The following is a 21,678-nucleotide window of genomic DNA, read 5'->3' on the forward strand; positions in this document are numbered from 1 at the left end:
AGATGGATCACAATTCAGAGTTTGGACAGCATGGCGACACAGTTTAATGAAAAATAGATCCAAAAGCTTTCAGTCTCCTTCTTGCAGCTGCATAGGGGTTTATGAGAAGGAGTTTGAGGGAGGCACTTGCTTCTGCATGAATATGCATAGGATTGCACTATGAAGTCTGTGATAGTGCAGAAGTCTTTCTGATTGTCTATGATCAGCCTTGGTCACTTCTGTCCAGGAATTATCCTTTTATGCCACCCAGGTAGACTGGATTGTTTCATCCTTTGCAGACAAGCAGGAAAGGAATTGAAAAACTTTAAGAGATGGAGACTTTTTCTTCTGAATTATTCTGTGGCAGTTGTTAGGGATTTTGTGTTTGGAAAATCTCACCTCCCCCTTTGCACAAATGCAGTAATTTCATAAACTGCTTTTGTGTGTGTTTCTGTTGAAAGCTAATGTCTTTGCAAAAGCAACCTGACCCTCAACCATGAAACTGATGATGAGGTGTTGCTGAATTCATTAAACCCTGTGACACTGTGTCACAGGATAGCCACCTTTGCTGGAAATTGGCCATTAAGTGGTCTTCTTCTTCTCCTCCTTCTCCTCCCTCCCTCCCTTCCTCTCTCTCTTGCACCCAAAGTAGCATAATTTTTTTTTAAATTTTTTTTTTTTAAGAATAAAGTAGCATGGGGTGGGGGTGGGGGGCTTGCTTGTCCTTTAACATGTCCACCAGCAAATGAATGAATGAATGAATGAATGAATGTCTCCTAACAAATTTCAGCACCCTGTAACAAACTATAGTTTCCAAGATTCTTCAGGGGGAAGCCATGACTGCTTACAGTGCTATGATACTGCTTTAAATGTTTAGTGCAGATGAGTGCCCAGTAACCTGACTCAACTCTGACTGGCAGTGGAGTCTTTCCCATCACTTGCTTCCTCACCTGCCTGAGATGCTGAGGACTGAACCTAGAGCTTTCTTCATGCAAATAATGTGCCAGCCTTTGAAAACCTGATGCTTTCCAGATGTTTTTGACTGCAGCTCCCATATGCTTTACCACTAAGCTATAGCCCCTCCAAGAATATATAGCAGTATGAACTACGTTAATGTGTGTTAATTGTTATTCTCCTTCCCATTTTCTTAACACTGGTAACAGTGGACTTAAAAACTGATGGAAGTGAAAGTTGTTATTTTCTTTGTTTCTAAGCTGCCTTGAATGGCTGTAGGAGCAATGCAAAAATGTTTTAAATTAAATAACCCTGGCTTCCCCATCTTTTCAAGCACAGCATTGTGCTTTAGAGTATTCTTGAGCTGAAATAGGTAAAGTGTTACTATCTTGATTTTAAAGTTCTTGTTTTGTATAAATGAATGCCAATTATTAAACTCCATTCATGCCCATTATTTTCTATAATGCCTTTCTTTTTTCACTTTCCTTAAAAAATCCATTAACTTTCTGCTCTGAAGGAATCTGAAAGGGAAATATTACATATTATTAAACAATAAGTAAAAGTGTTAAATAATGGATTTCATTGTCAGCTTTGATAGGACAGAGGTGAATATTAAAGCCCACTGTTCTGCTGGGTTGATCAGGGTTATAATCCCTCATTGTCACCCCATTTTGTTATTGTACTTTACCTGCAAACATGCTTTTAAGAGAGAATTAATTTTTAGAAATTCCTGTACCATCTGTTGTCCAATGAAAGTGGCTCCCAGGGGCTCTTCCGGTTCAAAGAAACTTAGGCTGCACACAGATCATACATCTAAATCACTTGGGTTCCCCCAAAGAATCCTGGGAACAGTAGTTTACCCCTCACAGAGCTGCAATTCCTAGCACCCTTAATAAACCACATTTCCCAGGATTCTTTGGGGGAAGCCATGTTCTGTAATTGTGTGGTGTGTACATAACCTCATACTCCATGAGTGGAAGGATAAAGCGTGTTCTCCCTCATGGAGAACACGTGTTGCGGTGGGGGCTGACAAGGCACCTCACTGTTGCTGGGCAAAAGAGTTTGGCCATCTTTAAGCAGGGGCGGGCTGTTACCGGGGGGATTTATATGTTGCCATTTATTGATTGACAGCCCTGTTTATTAAATACACTGCACGCAGTGCCGAGCTTCCTCTTTCGCTGCGTGCTTCGGATCACCCGCCCTCCCTCCCTAATGTTAGGCTGTTTGCTTGACCTTGCTATGCCTGTCATGGGGTCGTCTGCTTTGGGGCAGGGGCCTGGTAAGAATTTTGTCCGTTTGGCTGATTGGCTGGTGCCATTCGGTTTTTGCCTACTGCGTAGCAAATCGTCACAACTTGTAAGGTTGCGGTTAGGCATTGGTTTGGGAATTGGTTGGTGGAGGGGTATGGATTGGGCTGTGCCTGCCCCTCCAAAATGCTGCTGCTGCTGCAAGGGTTTTCCATTAAAGGAACCCAGGGGCTCGCCATGCTTTTGTCCAAACCCCCTGGCAAGGGGCTAGGGCCACGCAAGAGCCCCTGGGAGCATTCTGGGGAGAGGTGCGGCATGGTTCCTAGTCCCGTCTCTCTCCCCAGGTGACTTACGCTTTCTGACTTTGTGGGGGGTGCGAATGTCAGAGCTGTCCCCGTGCGGAGTCAGTTAGTCCCTACCAATGCCTAAGCAACCACTCACATTGCTGTATTTTTAATAAAGTTGTGGCCAAAATTATGCCAAAAACCTTAAACAAAAATCAAGTGTCATTTTGTTCTTATTTGGGGTGTCTTGGGGACCTCGACTCACAAATGCCCACCATCTATTACTCATTGGTCTGAAGACCTTCCCACCATTTGCATATTTGAGCATAAATACATAACAACAATGTCATCTGGACTTCCGGGTTGGCGCCTCTGGCAATGGCGGATTTCCTCCGATCGGGAGGAACCCACTCCGTGAAAAACAGGGTCTGAACCGCCACGGCGAGGCAGAGACCCATCAAAAACCACAGGCGGGAGAAGCCTGTGCATGTGGGATTCAGCTGGCACCTTTGCACCTCCCCTACTCGCAGGGAAACCCTGTTTTGGGGATCCGGAGCGACGTGGGGTGAGTGGCGCAGTGCTTTGAATCGACTGCTTCTTTCACGGAGTGAAGCCGCATTGCTGTTGCCGGAGAGCACTGACTTTTTCCTGTGGACAATTGGATTTTAAACAACTACTCGTGAGTAAAACGGAAAATTGGATTCTTAAATACTTCAATTTGGCACTGAAACGGGAAGGTTTTAACAGGAAGTCCGCCTCCCGTTTTTGTAAATAGACTGAAGCAAAGACGTTACAAGTAAAGCCTTTGAAAGCTTTTGGCAAAGGATCAAATTTCCACCGGTTTAAAGATATAAAACCCCCTTTGGAAGCAGGAGAAGAGGGGGAAATTTTGGATCTAGTGAGCCTGCAGGAGAGAGTGAAAAAATCAAATTACCACTGCTCTGAACCTGGGAACGGGCTGCCAGATGACGTTTGGAGAAAGTGCTTTTGACAGAATGGATTTGACAGCTAGCTAAACAAGAGTAAGATACTGTTTCCATTGTCCCTTTCTGCGTTTTTTAAAAAAGAGGAAAAGTAACTGAAATTTTATCTTTAATGTTTGAAATTGTGCTTGAAAGAACTGATACAAGTGGAGACTGTTTCCCTCTAGAGGGAGCTTTTAAAACTGTAACAGGACTGTAACTGGGGATTTCCAGCTGCAGAAAAGGAGTTTGGGAATCAGAGAGCGACCTTGGACTATTTAAAAATGTTGATAGGAGAGGCCATTGTGACTGTTCTATGTAAGATAAGCTGTTCACTGGGACAGCTTCACAAGAAGATGGATGATATGACTCTCAAAGTTGATAACTTGGAACAGAAAGTGACCAACTTGAGTCAAAAAGCGAACACTAACACAGAAATAATTCAGGACTTGGTACAGGAACCCATTTTGGCAGGACAAACGGTGGAGGAGAAGGAGGAGAAGGAGAATGCAGCTGTTGCTGAACATAAAATAACGCAAGTGAGATTTGTGGATTTACAGAAGCAAATTGGAGACTATAAGTTCAGGCCTTCTATGATTGAATTTAGGAAAAGCCAGATTCCGAGGAATGGATCCCGGTTTGGATTAAAGAAAAAAAGTTGGAAATAGCCCTCTATGCAGGGATTAACTGACTTTTGGGACATGACTCGGGCCTGGAGGAGATTGAAGTTTTGGGGGCCTTTGGAATTGGAGGAATTTTGAAATATACCCGGAAATACTTTATGGACTGTAGTTTTAACTATGGAAATTCAGCTGATCTGTTCAGAAGGAAGAAAAGGATTGACAGGTTGGAATTTCCCCGAGATTGGCTCTTTAGCATTAAAGAAAATGAAGAAGACCTGCAGAAGGGACTTGGAAAAGTGTTAAGAGCCTCGGACATAAGATCACCAGGTTGATGGACTTTATGGAATTGACAGAAAGGACTGGCAGAATCCGAAACCTGGGAGAGGAGATGGTGGAAGAAGATTTGAAAATTTAAAGTTTATATATAGACTTATGGTAAAACTAATGAGTGATAGAAAAATGGTGGAATGATTTTTTATTTTTTATTTTTTATGGGCTTAACAGAAATGTTATAAGGAGTTAAGCACATATAAGTAATTTAGTTTTAATGGAAAATAAGGTTAAAATAATACGTTATTTACAATATCACAGAAAACGGAGAAAGATGGAAAGGATTTGCTGAAACAATTAATAGAAGTGGAACACAAAAAGGGAGGTGTGAGGAGGTCGAGGAAACAAGGGAATAAAAGATAGAAAAGAAATGATGCATGTTTTTAAATTGTTTTTGTTTTGGGAGTGGGGTTCATTTAGTTTAGCTTAATGTGTTTAGTTTTGAGTTTAGGTTGTGTTTTGTATTGTTTATATATTGTATTGTATTGTGTGTTTTTTTCTCTTTCTCTTTGTTTTTTTTCTTTTTCTTTTTCTCTTTTGCTTTTTTTCTTTCTTTGTAATCTATAAAAGTAATAAATATTTTTTTAAAAAAACAACCAATGTCATCTGAATACCTATTTGGACATAGGAGTATCAATGTAATATTCATATAAGTGTTTAAATTGAGTTTGTTAGTTTATTCTCCACTTTTCTTTGTGGGTTTGGTGGGTTATTCTTAATGGGAACTCAGAGTATGTGTGTTTGGTCTTTTCCCCTCTCTTTTTCTTGCAGTATATTTGCAATTAAAAGAAAAAGATCTAAGAGAGAGAGAAAGAGATCCCTGCTCCAATTTCTCATCCTCTTCTGATATCCCTCTTGCATTCTGTACAAAGCTCCCCATACTCATTCTTTTAGCCTAGGGTTCTCTCCAGCTATACCCAAGGATCAATGTGTGGCTTCTAGCAACTGTACTTCAGGCAGCTGTCCAAGAAAACCAAAGCCATCAGCCAGCATTCTGCTACTTCAGGCAATGTGTGTAGGAAAGACAAATTCAGGCCAAAATATCCCACGTATCGCCAGCATCATGGTGCTTTTGATTTTTCTACCTCAATTTTTCAACCCCAATTCTCATTTAAGTCCTGACTGAACAGCTTGGTTCTTAGGACTATTGTGTTGTTGTTGTTGTTTTTTTTACTGTTTATAAACAAATGGCATATCATTAATTTAAAGCATTTATCTTCATAGGCCTGGCTCTCTGCAGGTGACCTTATGATTTACCAACAGTAAACTGCAATTGCAATACTCGTAGAACAAATAAAAGGAATTGTGTGCCATATTTCCCAGTTCATATTGATCTCAAGGCCGTCAGCAGATTGATTTTTACAACAGTGACAGGATAAAACAAGTGTCAGGGGAAGGGAAGGCTGGACCTTACATTGCCATTAAAGAAAAGAACACCCACCCTTATTATTGTCCTTGGGTCGTCATCCCAGTTTTCTAATTTGAAAAGGCTGGACTGCAATTGATCTGCTCTTACTTCAGCATAGAAACTAATGATCTATCATCATTCCCCACTAAAAGGAAGCTGCTGGAGACATTTAGAGATCTATTCATTGCCCCCCAAGCAGTGATAAGGGACACTTTATTTATTTGGTGGAGATAACTTCCATTTCATAGGTTCACAATGACTGGCTGCTGATAGCAAATCAGGCAAGCTTGGCAGGTTCAAAGCGTTTACCTTTGCTTACTAAAAAAAAGTAAAATAAACATGCCAAATTATATTACTTTCCAGGGCAGCAAGAAACCTGTGGCCCTCCGGATGTGGCCAACCATGCTGGCTGTGTTTGATGCAGAGGGCCATAGATTTTCCCCATCGCTGCTCCAGGGCATCAGAAAAAAAAACTCCAGTGCAAATTACCATAAGAACGTAAGAAGGGGCTGGTGAATCAGGCCAACAGCCCATGTAGCCTGGCATCCTGTTCTCCCTGTGGGCAACCAGATGCCTGTGGGAAACCTACAAGCAGAACATGTGCACAACAGCGCTCTGCACACCTGCAGTTCCTACCACTTGGTATTCAGAGGGATATGGCTTCCAGCTCTGAAGGGGGGAAACAGCCATTGTCGCTAGCAGCCATTGACAGACTTATCTTCCATGAATTTGTCTAATCCTCTTTTAAAGCCATTCAAGCTGCTGGCCATCACTGCTTCCTGTGGAGCCAGTTCCATAGTTTAACTATATGCTGTGTGAAGAAATACTTTCTTTCATCTATCCACAATCTTACAACAACCATGATTTGCATAGGAATAAATTCCAATTAATACCCCCCCAACCCTGCCTACACATTTAGTGGGTGGAAGGGTGCGCTGATGCCAGGAGGCTAGCTTAGCGAGGATATTTGGGCAGAGGGAGATCTCTGCCTAATCTGCCTCTACCACCCAAAGGGTGTTAGGGGTTTGCACTGATCTGTTTAAGACTTGTCATTTTGTATTCTATTATCATTTGACCTTGGCTCAAATACAGACCTACCTAATAATAATGAAAAAAAAGTATTTACTTCTACAAGTGGTCATGATTACCACCAATTTACAGAGGATAAGCCTATGTTCTACTTCCACTGTTGGAGGCAATATGCCTCTGAATAGCAGTTGCTGGGGATCAAAAGTTGGGACAGTGCTGCAGCACTCAGGTCTTGTTTGCTGACTTCCTGTGGGCATCTGGTTGCCCATTGTAAGAATAGGATGCTGGACTAGGTGGGCTATTGGCCTGGTTCAGCAGCTTTTTCTTACGCTCTTTCTCTACACTTATCCAAAATATATCCTACCTCTGGCAAAAGATTTGTAAATCTTAGAGCTTATTCCTCTTGTCCCGCTGCTTTCCCCTATCAAAAACCACTCTTTAGAGCTCACTTGGAGCAAACAGCAATTCAGGTTTTCTCCTGATTGATGTTTGCTCCAATTTAGTTGTGAAGGGGGGTTTTTCCTTGGGAAAGCATGGGAAACTGCTCAAACACGTGCTTCCTTGGCACAGGAGAAGTAGAAGTGTGGATGAGCCCTTAGCTGAATAATGGGCATTTGTTTATTTCCTATTATTCATAGGCTGCCTTGGAGGGTTAACCCTCCCCATTTAGCTCTCAACACTTTCATATTACATATGTAATGCATATTATCAAATAATAAAATATAAATCTATAACGCACAAAAATGGGGTGGCCAGCCTGTGATCCTCTGGATGTTGTTGGACTCCAATAATCAGGGATGGTGGGAGTTGTCTGCATATTGTAGCAGCAGCAGTCTGAGCAATATCACCAGGAATAGGAGGCATAAAGAATTCAAGCAGGAGCAGTCAAATGAAGAGCACTAAACTATCAATTAAGCCAGTCTTCTGGGCCCTTTTAAAAATCATCAGCACAGGGGCAATATCTACCTAGGGAGGCAGTTCCATAAACATGGATTTAAGGAATGCTTAATGAATCTACATTGTAATTTAGGACATAAATCTTAATGAATATTTACATCTGTCTTAAATTGCAGGGGATTTTTAAATGGTGATTCTTTGGTAAGTGTACAGTTTGCTATTGTCTCTCATTGCATAGCGCATCTTTACTCTCTCTCCCTCTTTCTCCTCCACCCCTTTGCCAAAATCAATTTACTAGCATGGTCAAGGAGATCTGTGTATCCTGTCCGCCAGCCCTATGTGGGTGATTTGTCAGACTTTCAACACAGGATATTATTTGCTCCCTCCCTTTTGACCTTGTATTTCTGATGAGAAGCAGAAAAGGTAATGTGCAATTTCTTTGTAGAAATGAGACCTGGTACATGACAGCACCTGCTGGGTAGCAGAGCCAAGGTGGCCTTTTCCCAGTGAGTAGTGCTCAAGTTCTGAACAGGAATTCCAAGAGTGTTGCCCTATTCACGTGTTCACAAATGAGCATACTGGGGATAGGGAGGGAGAGGGAGAGAGATTCAGAACTGCCTCCAGATGTCCTTTCTATTGTGCAGTCATGATCATTTGTGCTCATGATTTCATTGGGCCAGTCACAGATTATCACACTTTTAATACAGTTTACACTTGCAAAAGTTATGGGGTTGTCGTAGCAGAATGGGTTCCCCTTTTCTAAACCAGGTGCAGTACTTTGCTTACTCAAACAATGGTTACACTTCTTCACTTCCACTCAGTGCATATCCCATAACTTCCCACGGATCTCACATAACTTTTTATACCACAAAAGTTCTGATTTGTTTTTGTCCTGTTTATGCCCTTCAAATAGCAATGATGTGATACCGTTGCAGAACAGACTAAAGCAGAACAAATCCACCACTTGTGCATTATTCCTTTGCCAAGATAATGTTGCAGTCTGGAAGGACCCACATGCACCAACTTCTTTCTCCAATGTCTTTGGGCATGCTGAGTTCACCCTTGGAACCCCTGACTTTCCCACATTCCACAGGAAGGTCTGAAGAGGGCTTATGGAGGTGTCTGGCTTAGAAACCCTTTACCTGTTTCAGTCCTGAAAGTTTGGCGGTGGATCAAGGGCTCATGGCATGAACACCCCCCTCTCGTGCCCTCTCTGAGGACGTGAAAGGGGCTTTTGTTTAAATGTACTGTATGTATTTGAGCAAGTTCTCAGTTTTGCATTTGCAAACATTTAATCTTTAATCTAGCAATACAAAAAAAAATATTGAAACTTCGTAATAATACAAATAGAACAAACAAATTAATTATATCATGTTACAAGCCATACAAAATATCACATCCAGATGAAAAAAAGAAAGGAAAGAAAAAGAAAGAAAAGAAAGAAAGATCATATGAGAGAAAAAAAGAACTAAAAGGACCAAAGGATATTCCCTCCACCCTCCAAAAGAACACAAAAACATGAACAAGTCTTATATAACCACTTCACACATTGAAAAAAATGCATGCACAATAGACAAGAAATGAAAATCAATAACAAAGAAGAACCTGTTAGGGTAACATCAGTAAATAGCCAGTGAATGCTGGTGATAATCAAATGCACATTCTCTTAAGGAGGAATAAATTTGAATTGCGTGGCCAGGCGGTGACCGCCCCAGCCCCCAAGGAACACCAGAAATGACTCATGATGTGTTATGGAATTAAAATTTGGCCACAACTTTTTTAAACTCTCAAATGTAGGAAGACCTTGGCTTAGGCCTTGGGCGTGTATCCCTCCCAGCCCCCCAGCCGAGGGAACTGGGGCTCATTAGGGTAAACGGGATATGGGGTTGCTCTGTGAGACGTATGCGTACACAAGCAGCTCACCCCATATCCCCGCACGCAGGGTAGTTCACTCACAACCTTTCAGTGTATGGCCAGTGACACCCATATTACAACCCCTTTAAGTGGGGACCCTGGAATCACCGCCGCAGGGGAGGGGATGAGTCACCACTTCACGCCCCCCCCCAATTTTAGGGGAGAAAAGACTACAGGATTCCACCCAAGGCTTTAAACTGCCAAAGTTGTGACAAATTGCTACAGGGAAGACAAAACCTGCCAATGCAGGAAAATTTCTTCCTGGCTCTTCAACAGCAACCAGTCAAAAGACTGTAGCAGCACCCACTAAACAGGAAGAAAAAGGTTAACCCGTAATCAATAAACATTAAACAAAGGGAGGGTTGGGTGGGTGAAGCTCCTGAGCCGACTGCCTGGCTGCTGCTCCACCCCCTATTTATTCAACTGGCCCCACCTCCCAACAGTGTATTTTGACTACTGAGGCTGGGCGTTAGCCTTCAAAGAATAGCACAGAGAGGCAGGCCCAGCCCACACAAACTGGTAAGTTCCCTGAGGTCCAAAGCACCTCGCTCGATCCCGCAAAGTATACCCACAGTGTAAAGTGTGAATGCTCATTATCAAAAAAATATCCAGGATAACAAACCTCTCCCCAAAAGGAAATGAATAGAAATTGTCAATCTATCATTTGGGGTGAAGGAAAACAAATCTTCAGACCATTATTGATCAACTTTATACACCCATTTATGTGTGTTCAGTATGTGTGTGACTGTGCATACACGCACTGCACCGAACCAGGAAGTGACCTGAAAACGTCTCAAAATGGGTGGAACAGGATGGGGCACAGTGCCTCAGAATGTAACCCCAATGCAAATGGGGTAGTTGCCTGTAAATCATTCAGGATTATTATTTCTGGCTTGACTGAGCTCTCAAGTGCATAAATATGGGTACATCTGGAATATTTAACTTGATATTTTAAAGCTCTGGAAAGTCCAAAACTTCAATAATGGAAGTTTAAGAGCCATGAATTTTTATGTCAGAGCTTATCAGTCCTGAACTGAATTTCAGATTCTATCCTGCAGCTCTGCAAGGAGAAAGTTAATGATGACTGCTTCCTTTAGATTTCCTTTGAATACCTTATGCACAGACTTTTATTTTATTTTAGCAAACTGCATCACATTGGCAGTTGATCAATCGATTAGATATGTTTTGCCCTGTTCTATTGACATAGTTCTGCATCCCCCCCCTCCAATGCTTATCTGATGTGCTGTGGCACATCAAACGAAAAGCGCCAGCCTCCCTAGAGAATCCCACATGTTGATAGGAAAGAAAGTGATCCTTTCCAGTTCTTTATTACCTAATAAGATACATTTCAGGCTCCTCTGCTGGATATAAGCAAAGTGACAGTATCTTTATTACCAATTAAACTTTCAGTGCTCACGCAATCTGGCATAGGAGTGCACAAGCAGCCATTGGCTTAAACCCTGCTGTGATTGCTAGAAAGTGAGGGCCTCATAGCTATGGAATGGAATATTAACAAAACATGCTACAGTTCAGAGAGTACAAAACCAAGGAAAGGGAAAAAAAATGAACAAACCATTGGTGAGGTTTAGAACCTGGAAAGCCAATACAGTCAGTCTGATGGCTTAATATATTTCTGTGGTGAATATACAGAGTGAGTAGGAAAAATGCAACACATTTGCAATATGGAAAGACGGTGGTCAAAAAGCTGCAAATTTAGCTAAACATGTTGTCCAAAAAGGATCATTTTGGTGATGCTTGTCTTGGTTCCATGAGGGTTATCTCTCAGGAACCCCAGATATGACTGAAGTTGTAGCACTCCAGACACTCCGTGCTGCTGGACCATCCATGCAGGGGTGGCTGACCAGTGGCCTTCCAAATATTGTTGCATTACAATCCCCATCAGGCCAACCCAGCATAACTAAGCAATAGAAGTTGCTAAAGTCTAAAAATACCTGGTGGTCCACAGGTTCCTTGCCTCTGTGTTAATGCCTAGTGGAACCTATAATCTGGAGGCAAAATGCAGTAGCCTCTCTAGCAGTACAGACTTTTTAAACTTGTCAGTCCGTTTGTGTTGTGGGCTGGTCCAAAAAATCTTCCTGCCCAAACAGGCACCCACAGGTTTTGGATCTGCACGTGCACTTTAAATGGTTGTCATCACCAAAGGTCCAGTTGGAAAAGCTAGCCTTAAAAATAAGTCTACAGCAGTTAGTAAGTCACAAAAAGATTTACCAGCCAGCTTGAACCCCTCCCTACACTACTTTAAACACACACACACACACACACACACGACACTTTCTCTCTTTCTACAGCTATTGTGGGCAGTGGCGTAGCGTGGGTTGTCAGCACCCGGGGCAAGGCAAGTAATTTGCACCCCCTAACCCTGAGTGAGCCAGGTAGGGGCAGAGAGCTGCGAGTGCGAGCGCCCCCCCCGATGTTGCGCCCGGTGCGGCCGGCCCCCCCTGCACCCCCCACTCTACGCCACTGATTGTGGGGTTACAGGATCATCTTTTAAAATGAAACATGAAATTGGGGGGAGACACCTGTCATTTTCTTTTTACTTTAACAGGAGTATTTGTCCTGACCCCCCACTTTCCAAAGGATGAAAAAGACCATGTACAAAAATTAAAATTATGCTCAATTTAATAAATGTGGGAGTGTTGCCTAGTTTATATTCCAAAGATGTAATACAAATTTCTTTGCTCATAAAGGGGATAAATCAAAATATGACAGGTTTTATCTACTTTTATCTACTTTTATTCTCCAAAGAGCTCAAGGTAGCATACATGATTCGTCCGCTCCTCATTTAATCCCCAGACCTACCCTGTAAGGTAGGTTAGGTGGGGAGGCAGTGACTGGCCAAAGGTCATCCAGTGACCTTCATGGCTGAGTTGGGATTTGAACACCCAGGTTCTTGCCCAACACTCTAGCCACTACAACATACACCCTCACACACACCTAATTATATGCAAAGTTCAGATGAAGTGGGCTTGTTTGTCATGCCCCAGATCTGTACACCAAGTACAATAGACTCCCCCTGGCCCTCATGTGACATGCTTTGCGATGCTGAGATGAGGAGATCCCTCTGTGGAATCTAGCTTCTATATGTGGATCATGAACAGTGAGATTGGGCTGTAAATCTAATTTCAAAAAAAAGAAAGAAAAGAGTTTCATGCCACATATGAAAAGAAGTTTGTAGCCAACCTTTGAAGTAGCAATAAGAGGGTGCATCTATACTACTTTCACAGTCATGGCTTCTCCCAAGGAATACTGGAAACTTTATTTTATCCCTTCCAGCACCCTTAAGAAATGACAGTTCCCAGAATTCCTTAATGGGAAAGCCATGACTGTTAAAATAGTGCTTTAATTGCAGTGTGGATGTGGCAGGAGTTGTCCTTTGGATTTAATCTGAATTTTGAGATAGAATTCTCCTTTAAAACTTCTGTACCCAAATGCATTAAAAAGTATGCACCTTAGGATAAAATAGTTATGGAAATGAGTTCACTGAGATACAATATGTAATTTAAATATGTTGTGATAAAATATGTATTAGTGAAAATTCATATTTAAATAAACACCTAAAGACTTCACAGATTAGTGCAAAAATGGAGACATGAATGAGCCCATGTCAGACAGACGCCAGAAACAAACTGATGTATCCATCCTTTCTTTAGAGTACAGATGATGATTCTTGGAGGTGTGACATCTGCCAGGATAATAGCTCTTGTTTGTTCGCTTTTTAATTATTATTATCTCGTTTTTTGAAGGGGAGAAATGTATAAAGCGTCTTGTTGCTCGACAGCTCTTTATTGGCTGTGCATTTGAAGTGGCTCAGGAGAACTGTTTTATCAAAGAGCTGACAGTCATTTACACCCAATAAATTAAGCTTGATAAATGGATCTACCTGTTTCTGTCCAGAGCCCAAAATAAACTTGGGGATTTGCTTAATGGACTTGTTGTTTGTTGGGCTGCTTCTGCCAATGAACACTGTGTTCATCAATGAGCTGCAGTTGTTTTTCTAGTAATGATGCTAACATATTGAAAGACATGCTGCAAATTACATACAAATTCTTGTGACAGAGAGCCTATCTTGTTTAAAAAAATGGAAAGAGGAGTCAGGAAAGTAGGGGTTTAAACCTTTTGCTATCTGCTTCAAATAACCCTGCTGAGTTGTTTCCCCCTTCCCAATGTTAGAACACAGGGAACAATATTATGTTCTGGCGTGGGCATGTTGGGGTGGAGAGGGGGCAAAGTCCTGTTGCACGTTTGGACCTCATTCCACGCATGCAGCAACTTAATTGAATCCCATCCTTAGTCAACCTCCTTCTTCTGAAGGTGCACTCAACAGAAATGAGCAGCTTTTCCTCAGTTTCCTTCTTCTCAGATTCGGTTGCTATGATGGAGCGGTGTGGAGAAGCTACAATCTCCACAAATCTAATAAATTCAGTAGGGGTATCTGTATTTCTACTGTTGCAGTGACAACTAACAGGCTTGAGAGACTAACCAAATAGTTATGGTGTCTTCATGGACTAGAGTGCATTTCATTGCAGGCATGAGGAACAGGACTCTAGTTCAGGGATATTGAAGCTATGGTTCTTTCACAAGAGTAAGATTATAGGAACCGGTCATGCCACTGGCCCATCTATGTTGGTATTGTCTACACTGAATGCCAGTGATTCTCCAGGGTTTAAGGCAGGAGTCTTTCCCACTCCTACCTAGAGATGGAAAGGATTGAAGTTGGGACTACTTTCATCCAAAGCATAGGTATTACCACTGAGCTATGGGCAATGATCTTGCAATGATCCAAACCAAGAATGTGGTCACAGAAAGGCGAGAGTGATTGAAAAGCAGATCAAAGCAGATGTTGGAGCAGCTGTTGCTGCAACAAAGGCTCTTGATCCCCCATCAAACCTCCTGTTATACCTAACTGGATTAATTAGGCCTAGCTTATTTTTCAAAAAGAAGTGCATGGAAACTTTGCAACATGAAGAGCTCTTCAGTCGTGCAGGATGACTCAGCATGCTTCATACCTCAGGGGTGTCAAAATTAACTAGGCAGCTCATGTAACAGCTTAAGTTCAGAAATCTCATCCAGTTTCAGGCTTGGTAATTAAAATTTCCCCCAAAAAACCAAACATTCAGGCTTGTATTGTACTGAATTTGAAGCTTCACCACAAATAGCACATGTATCAGAGGGGAGAAGTAGAAATTTGGGCATGCAATCTCCTATTTCTCTCACTCTGTTGCCCAAATTTGATTATGCTGTCTTCCGCGTTCCCCTTCAATAATGTGTGAACCTGCCACTCCTTGGCAATGACGGCTGATTGCGCAGAGGATACACTTTTGCTCTTTCTCCTCTTTGTGGAGGGGAGAATTGCACAAAGGGTATCTCTGCATTGTGCTCAGTATGTTATTGTGCATTGTGGCAATGATGTTGTAATGTAATATTGTATTTTAATTTTGCAATCCACCCCATGACTTCAGGGTGAAGGGCGAGTAATTAACAACAGCAGCTATAGGTGTTCACCTGTTTATGTTAGAATAGGCTGCTTTTGCCACTCATGTATCAACTGCAGCAAAGTCAAGAAGTATGGAGGGCACAGAGAGAGAGGCAGAGAGAAAGAATCAAAATCAGAAGGAAAACCTTTTCCTATGATCTGTACTGCTGGGGAAATGTTAACATTCATTGGAACTGACCTGCCAAAGCAGCTAAAAATAATAATTATTGAAGATATTTATAAACAGATATTTTATTATTTGCATTTTGAAGCAGCATACATAAAATAATCTATAGGGAATGAGACAATAAAGCAAAGTCACCCATGGAGGTTCATGGTCATGTGGGGAGTTTAACTTTGATCTCCTAGATCTTAGTCTAATGATCTAACTACTACACCACACCGGCTCTCTCTCGTTCTTTTAATGTTTAATCTATAATTTGTTTTCAGAGTAGCTTTAATTTTATTTTAGCTTTATTATTTTTTAAAAGTTAACTTTTTAAAAGGTAGCTTTAAAGAGTTTGTTTTAAGTTTGTTTAAAGCCGAAGTTTTAATTAAGACTTTGGCTAAGATTTGAGTCTACTGTTTAACAACCCTTGCAACACAGTGATGTGTGTTTGCAAAGGATGACATTGACATGGCACTGGAAAATAATGATCGCTGTGGCCATTACACTGAAATCATTGTTTTGGGTGTTCATGAAAGTAAACCTTTCATCTGGTGGTTTGCCTGAAGTGGAACTTCAATGCACGGAGCATTCATTAGTGGTATTTTTAAATGCAGATTGGCGTTCTGAGTTTTGTTAACTTAAAATGCTGTCAAGAGTTAATGAGAATAAAGGATGCCCCAGGGTCTTAAACATAATCCCTTTTGTAGCACCATTGTGGGCAGTTCATAAATAGAATTGTAGGATGCTACCTTTTACCAACTCATACCATTGGTTCATTTAACACAGTATTGCCTGCAATGATTGACAGTGGTTCTCTAGGATTTCAGACAGGTCTTTCCCAGCTCTACCTGGAGGCGATGAGGGTTGAAACTAGGACCTTCTGCATTCAGTGCACGCATCCTACCGTCGACCTATAGCACTTCCCTGAAATGGCTTTATCCATTGTGCAAATGGCTGTGTCTAGTATTTTGCCTCATGGCTGAGTCCTGGATTTAGTTTTTCTGATGAAAAATATGCCAGAGCTGAAGTTTGACAACGTCATCTTGCTAAATTCAGTGCTGCAGAGACCAAGTTGTACATATATGAGGTGGAAAATGCTCTGTGGTCAAGTCACTGGTTTTGGGGCTGGATGAGTTCCTCCTTTGTCCAGAAGCTCCACAACACATGGTGGAGTATGAGAGTTGGCACCAGAGTGCCTTTTAAGTCAAAATTCTCAGTTGAAAATTCCATGCACTAGGATTGCATATCTCCTGCAACGTATGTATGGGATAACTTATAACCCATACAGGGTGGGGGTGGGGATGTGCAGACCAATGTGTGGACAAAATGAACAAAGGCACATTATGTATTTGGAATCCTTCGCCTACATTGGCAGTCATCTCTTTTTACTGCCATGATGTGAAGGCAAATGATTATCTTTCTGGATATGAAGGTCTTGTAGGACCTGAACATCTGAAATCTTGACCTTTTGCAGCAATGGGGGGAAAACCCCTTGTGCTCTATTTTTAACTTCGGGGAAAATCAGGATCTGACACCATTTTTAGTCTGTTTCTACAGTGTAGAAACTGCATATCATTTACATATTGTGTGGATGGAGATGTATATGCTTTTAAACAGCTGCTCAAGTCATGGTCACAGAGCTAAATGGTTTAAGGTCTGCTTCCTTAAATTGGATACAAACTTAGTCATAGGTCCCATCAGCAGTTTACCTTTAAAGCACTATTATACTACTTTGAACAGCCATGGCTTTTCTCAAAGTACTCTGAGAACTGCAATTTGTTGTTAGGGTTGGAGGCCCTTATTTTCTCTCAGAGAGCTACAATTCTCTGAGTACTCTGGAAAAAGGAATTGAGAATTGTAACTCTGTGCAGGGAATAGGGGTTGCATAACAACTCTCAGGACCCTTAACAAACAACAATTCCCAGGGTTATTTGGCGGAAGCTATGACTGTTTAAATGTAGATGGCAGATGACTCACACTGAAAAGAGACTTGTAGTAATTATTATTATTACTCATTACTTACTTAATTAAATTTATGGACCATCCTTCATCTGATGATCACAAGGTGGTTTACAAAATAAAAACGCAAATATGCATAACATAGTAGCAAAAACAAACAAACACAAAAAACACCCACAAACAGTTTAAAAGGCCATCAATTGTTTAATTACTCAAAGGGCCAGGAGAAGAGGAATGTTTGTGCCTGGTGCCTAAAGATATGTAACAAAGCCGCCAGGAACGCCTCCCTGGGGAGAGCATTCCACAAATGGGGAGCCACTGCAGAATAGGCCTGTTGTTGTGTTGCTGCCCTTCGGACCTCCTCTCACAGAGAAGGCACATGAAGAAGGGCCTCATATGGTCATTGCAGGGTCCCGGTCGATTCCTCTGGGGAGAGGCAGTCCTTGAGGTATTACAGTCCAGAACTGTTTAAGGATTTATAGGTCAAAACCAGCACTTTGAATTGGCCCCTGAAACCAATTGGCAGCTGGCGCAGTTGGGCCAGGATTGGTATTATATGGTCAAATTGTCTTGTCTAAGTGAGTAGCTTGGTCGCTGAATTTGGCAGCAGCTGAAGTTTCTGAACAATCTTCATAGGCAGCCCTATTGTATAATGCATTGCTGTAATCTAACCTAAGTTAACCAACAGTTTGACCAAACTGTGGGAGGCAGTGGAAGACAGGAGTGCCTGGCATGCTCTGGTCCATGGGGTCAAGAAGAGTCGGTCACGACTAAATGACTAAACAACAACAACCTAGGTTACTGGAGCATAGACTACAGAAGATAGGCTATGCCTATCCAGATAAGGGTGCAGCTGGGCCACCAGCATACCCTCCAACATTTCTCCGATGAAAATAGACATGTCCTCTTCTATTGTTGTTACTTATTTCCTTGGCTCGGGGTCACATGATTCCATACTCTCCAAAATTTCTCCAGTGAAAATAGGGACATCCTAAGGAAAAGCGGGACATTCCAGGATAAAATCAGAAACTGGAATGGACTGTCCCTTGAAAATAGGGACACTTGGAGAGTCTGCAACAGCCGAAGCTGATAGAAGGCACTCTGTGCCGCGGAGGCCAGCTGAGCCTTGAGTGACAGCAGTGCATTCAGAAGGGTCTATTCTAAGCATCGGAATCCAACCCTATGAAACTGAAATTAATAAACTGCTCTGTAGTGCCCCATAAAGGAAAGCTTCTCTCTTAAACATAAGCTGCATCCACACAGCAGTTTATTCTGTTTCCCCCATTTTTCTCTGGCCGTTAATTTCCATATTGTATCCGAGACTTTCATATAACATATGAAGTGGAATATAGTGGACATTCAGTTCTAATTTCCATGTTAATTGGCTCCAGAAATAATCTCTTTGAAACCCTATTAACTCAGAAAACCATAGGAATAAAGTGATGAAATTTGGGGCCGTATCCCAGCATACAGTTATTTCTTGCCATTTTCATGGGTGAATCATGGAGGACCAGGAGCACACATGTGCAAGAAGGATAGAGGAATGGTGTTGTTGTCCAGTGATGTTCACTATTGTTCCAACCATGGCCACAGGCATGAATAAAATTTAGTATAACATAGCCATTCTGTCAATCAAAAAGCCTCAGTTCCACAGCACAACAGATACAATATATAAAGAGAATGTTAGAAAATGGGACAGAAGTGTTAGGATTATAACCAGGAAAACTAACACAATTTCCCCTGTGTCTGAATGCTCCCATAGTTTCTTCGGTCCCTTTTCACCACTGTTCAGCTGTGTTACAGAAACCTACTCCCTCGAGTTACATGGGCGAACCTGTCAAAAGATTAATCAGTTCTCCATGAGAAGGTATCATGCAGCCTGGCAAATCCTATGCATGTGTTTTCTGATGGGTGATATCTAGCATAGCCAGGAACAATATTTGACGCTACTACAGTACTTGATATCATTTTATGCTGGATCATTTTCAGTTTCTGTCTTTCTGTTGCTGTTTTTTTTCCCTATCGGATCAGAATGCACAGTTGGTATTTCCCTTTGAATCGCTGGCAGGAAAAGTCCAAAGGGAAGATGAATGCAGTCTGATGACTAACTAAAAGGAGAGATGTGCGTTTGAAACCCTTTCTCATTGTACTATGCAGTCTCTGAAGATGCATAGCTGTCCTTCATAAATGAAATGCAGTGCAGAAAAACATAGGTTTGCACATCAATCCTCAACTGCACCTACTTCTATGGCATTGGCAGATGCTACTGATTTCCACGTTTTGATAAAATATCTCTAAGCTGCCCTTGATTTGAAAGTCTCACAAATACAGCGGTACCTCAGGTTAAGAACTTAATTCGTTTCGGAGGTCCGTTCTTAACCTGAAACTGTTCTTAACCTGAAGCACCACTTTAGCTAATGGGACCTCCCGCTGCCACTGCACTGCCGCTGCACAATTTCTGTTCTCATCCTGAAGCAACGTTTGTAACCCAAGGTACTATTTCTGGGTTAGTGGAGTCTGTAACCTGAAGCATCTGTAATCTGAAGCATCTGTAACCTGAGGTACCACTGTACACTAATAAACACATACAAAAATTACAATACTATAAAAATAACATTTTCAAAAAATTCAGTAAATGAATTAGTAATTAGCAACATGATTTAGAGTAACAGAAACAAGAAGGAATAAATAAAATAAATAAAAAAATTGTCCAGTAGCACCTTCGAGACCAACTAAGTTTGTTCTGGGTATAAGCTTTCGTGCACATGCACACTTCTTCAGATACATGAAAGCTTATACCCAGAACAAGCTTTGTTGGTCTCTAACATGCTACTGGACAATTCTTTTATTTATTTCGACTGCATCAGACCAACACGGCTACCTACCTGAATCTAGAAACAAGAAGGAAATGGGTAATTAGGAAAACCTGAAAGCCTTACGCAAGAGGGCCTCTTTGGTCTGGCGTTTAAAAGTCAATAAGGAGGGAGACAGACAAACTTCCCTAGGGAGGGAAATCCATAGGTTTGGTACCACCATGGAGAAGTCCCTGTGTGGGTTGCCACACATCCTGTTTCAGATGATATTAGCATGTAAAGCAGATGCTCAGAGGAACTTATATTTGCATGGGTTTGTAAGGGAACAGTTGGAGCTTCAGATGATATTACTATTATTATTATTATTATTATTATTATACAACTTTTTCACTATTTGTTTGTTTGTTAGCTTGTTAGCTTCTTAATACAAAAGAAAGTAGTCTCAAAGGATTAAATTACAGAGGATAGTCCTCTGTCTGAAGGGACACCAGGTCCAGATCTGGTTCAGTACTGAGCTGGATAGACTAGTAGTATATGACTGAGGATAATGCGGTTTCCTGTGTCCCTGTGCAGAATTTAAAAGCTTGTGTGGAGACTCCATGGATTAAAAAAAGGCTCATCGCTGCAGGCTTTTGCTTTCCATGAGTTTGAAAGTGAAGGAGCAGAGCCAGAGCCAGCATATCCATCTTTGCTGCCCTCTCCTTTCCCATTATGGAATGCCTGAAGAGGGCTTTACTCGCTTACCATGCTGAAGGAATGCCCACCATTCTTAAGCTTTCAAGCCAAACACTGTCTCCACAATGGGCAGACTCATTTCAGTGGTTAGACCCATTGTCCTATAAAGCTCTGTGCTGTAGTTGTCCCAGGTGCTATTCGTGTAACCAAAGTGCCTTGACGTGTTTTCTGTGAATAGAGTTGGCTTTTGCAAGAGAAAACCTTCCCTCCAGATATATTTTCTTTAGGAGCCCTAGCTAAATCAATTTAAATTGCCTCCCCCCAAAAGAAATTCTAGGTCTTTCCTTGTTTTGCAGAAAAAGCTGGCTTCCTTTGTGGTTACAGATGTAATTTTTCCATTGCTGGATGGTGATGATGTCAGGTGGCCAATAGGTAAGCATCTTCTTTGTATTATAAGGCAGTCAGAGAGGAAACACATAGGCATCTGAAATGCTTTGTTGGAAGATCGCCTGAGGTTGCACAGGATTATCCTACATATTAGAAAACCTTTGCACCAAATTCATGTGTTGGTTTGGATTGGTTTTACTCACATATTCTTAAGTGCAAACAACATTTAGCTATGCTTGATGGAATTTAATTTTCTACTCCTAGTTGTAATGTGGTTCCACTGTAATATAAACTCTGGTGTAACAGCGTCAGCAGTTTATGGTACCCCCATGACCATGCTTGCCTGTCATTTGTCAGGGTTTGATGGCAAAGCATCCACACTGTTTGTTCGTTCTGTTAATCGTATGTTTGCACTGAAGCAGAACTGATGAGGCAAAATGCTTTTACTAATATTTAGTCTAGGATGGTGTTAACCAAGAAGAAACTTTCCTATACAGAATACATTATCTGTACTGGACTACACATGGCTCTAATCAAATAACTTGTTTTAAAGC

General features: G+C 41.6%; 1 protein-coding gene across 11 annotated transcripts in view; it reads left to right on the forward strand.

Annotated features, from left to right (window-relative positions):
• The window catches only part of TENM1 (teneurin transmembrane protein 1), a 410,060-nt gene that overhangs the window by 60,587 nt on the left and 327,795 nt on the right, over positions 1-21,678 (forward strand). Inside the window, exon 1 of one of the 11 annotated variants that reach the window (XM_080991228.1) lies at positions 10,109-10,146. The exons of the other annotated variants lie outside the window; for them this stretch is intronic. The gene's annotated coding sequence lies outside the window, so the exon portion shown is untranslated. Of the gene's footprint in view, positions 1-10,108; positions 10,147-21,678 lie in introns of those variants that run through there. 11 annotated transcript variants of the gene reach the window in all.

The sequence above is a fragment of the Podarcis pityusensis genome, assembly GCF_964106645.2.
Source record: "Podarcis pityusensis genome assembly, chromosome: Z".
Lineage (NCBI taxonomy): Eukaryota > Metazoa > Chordata > Lepidosauria > Squamata > Lacertidae > Podarcis > Podarcis pityusensis.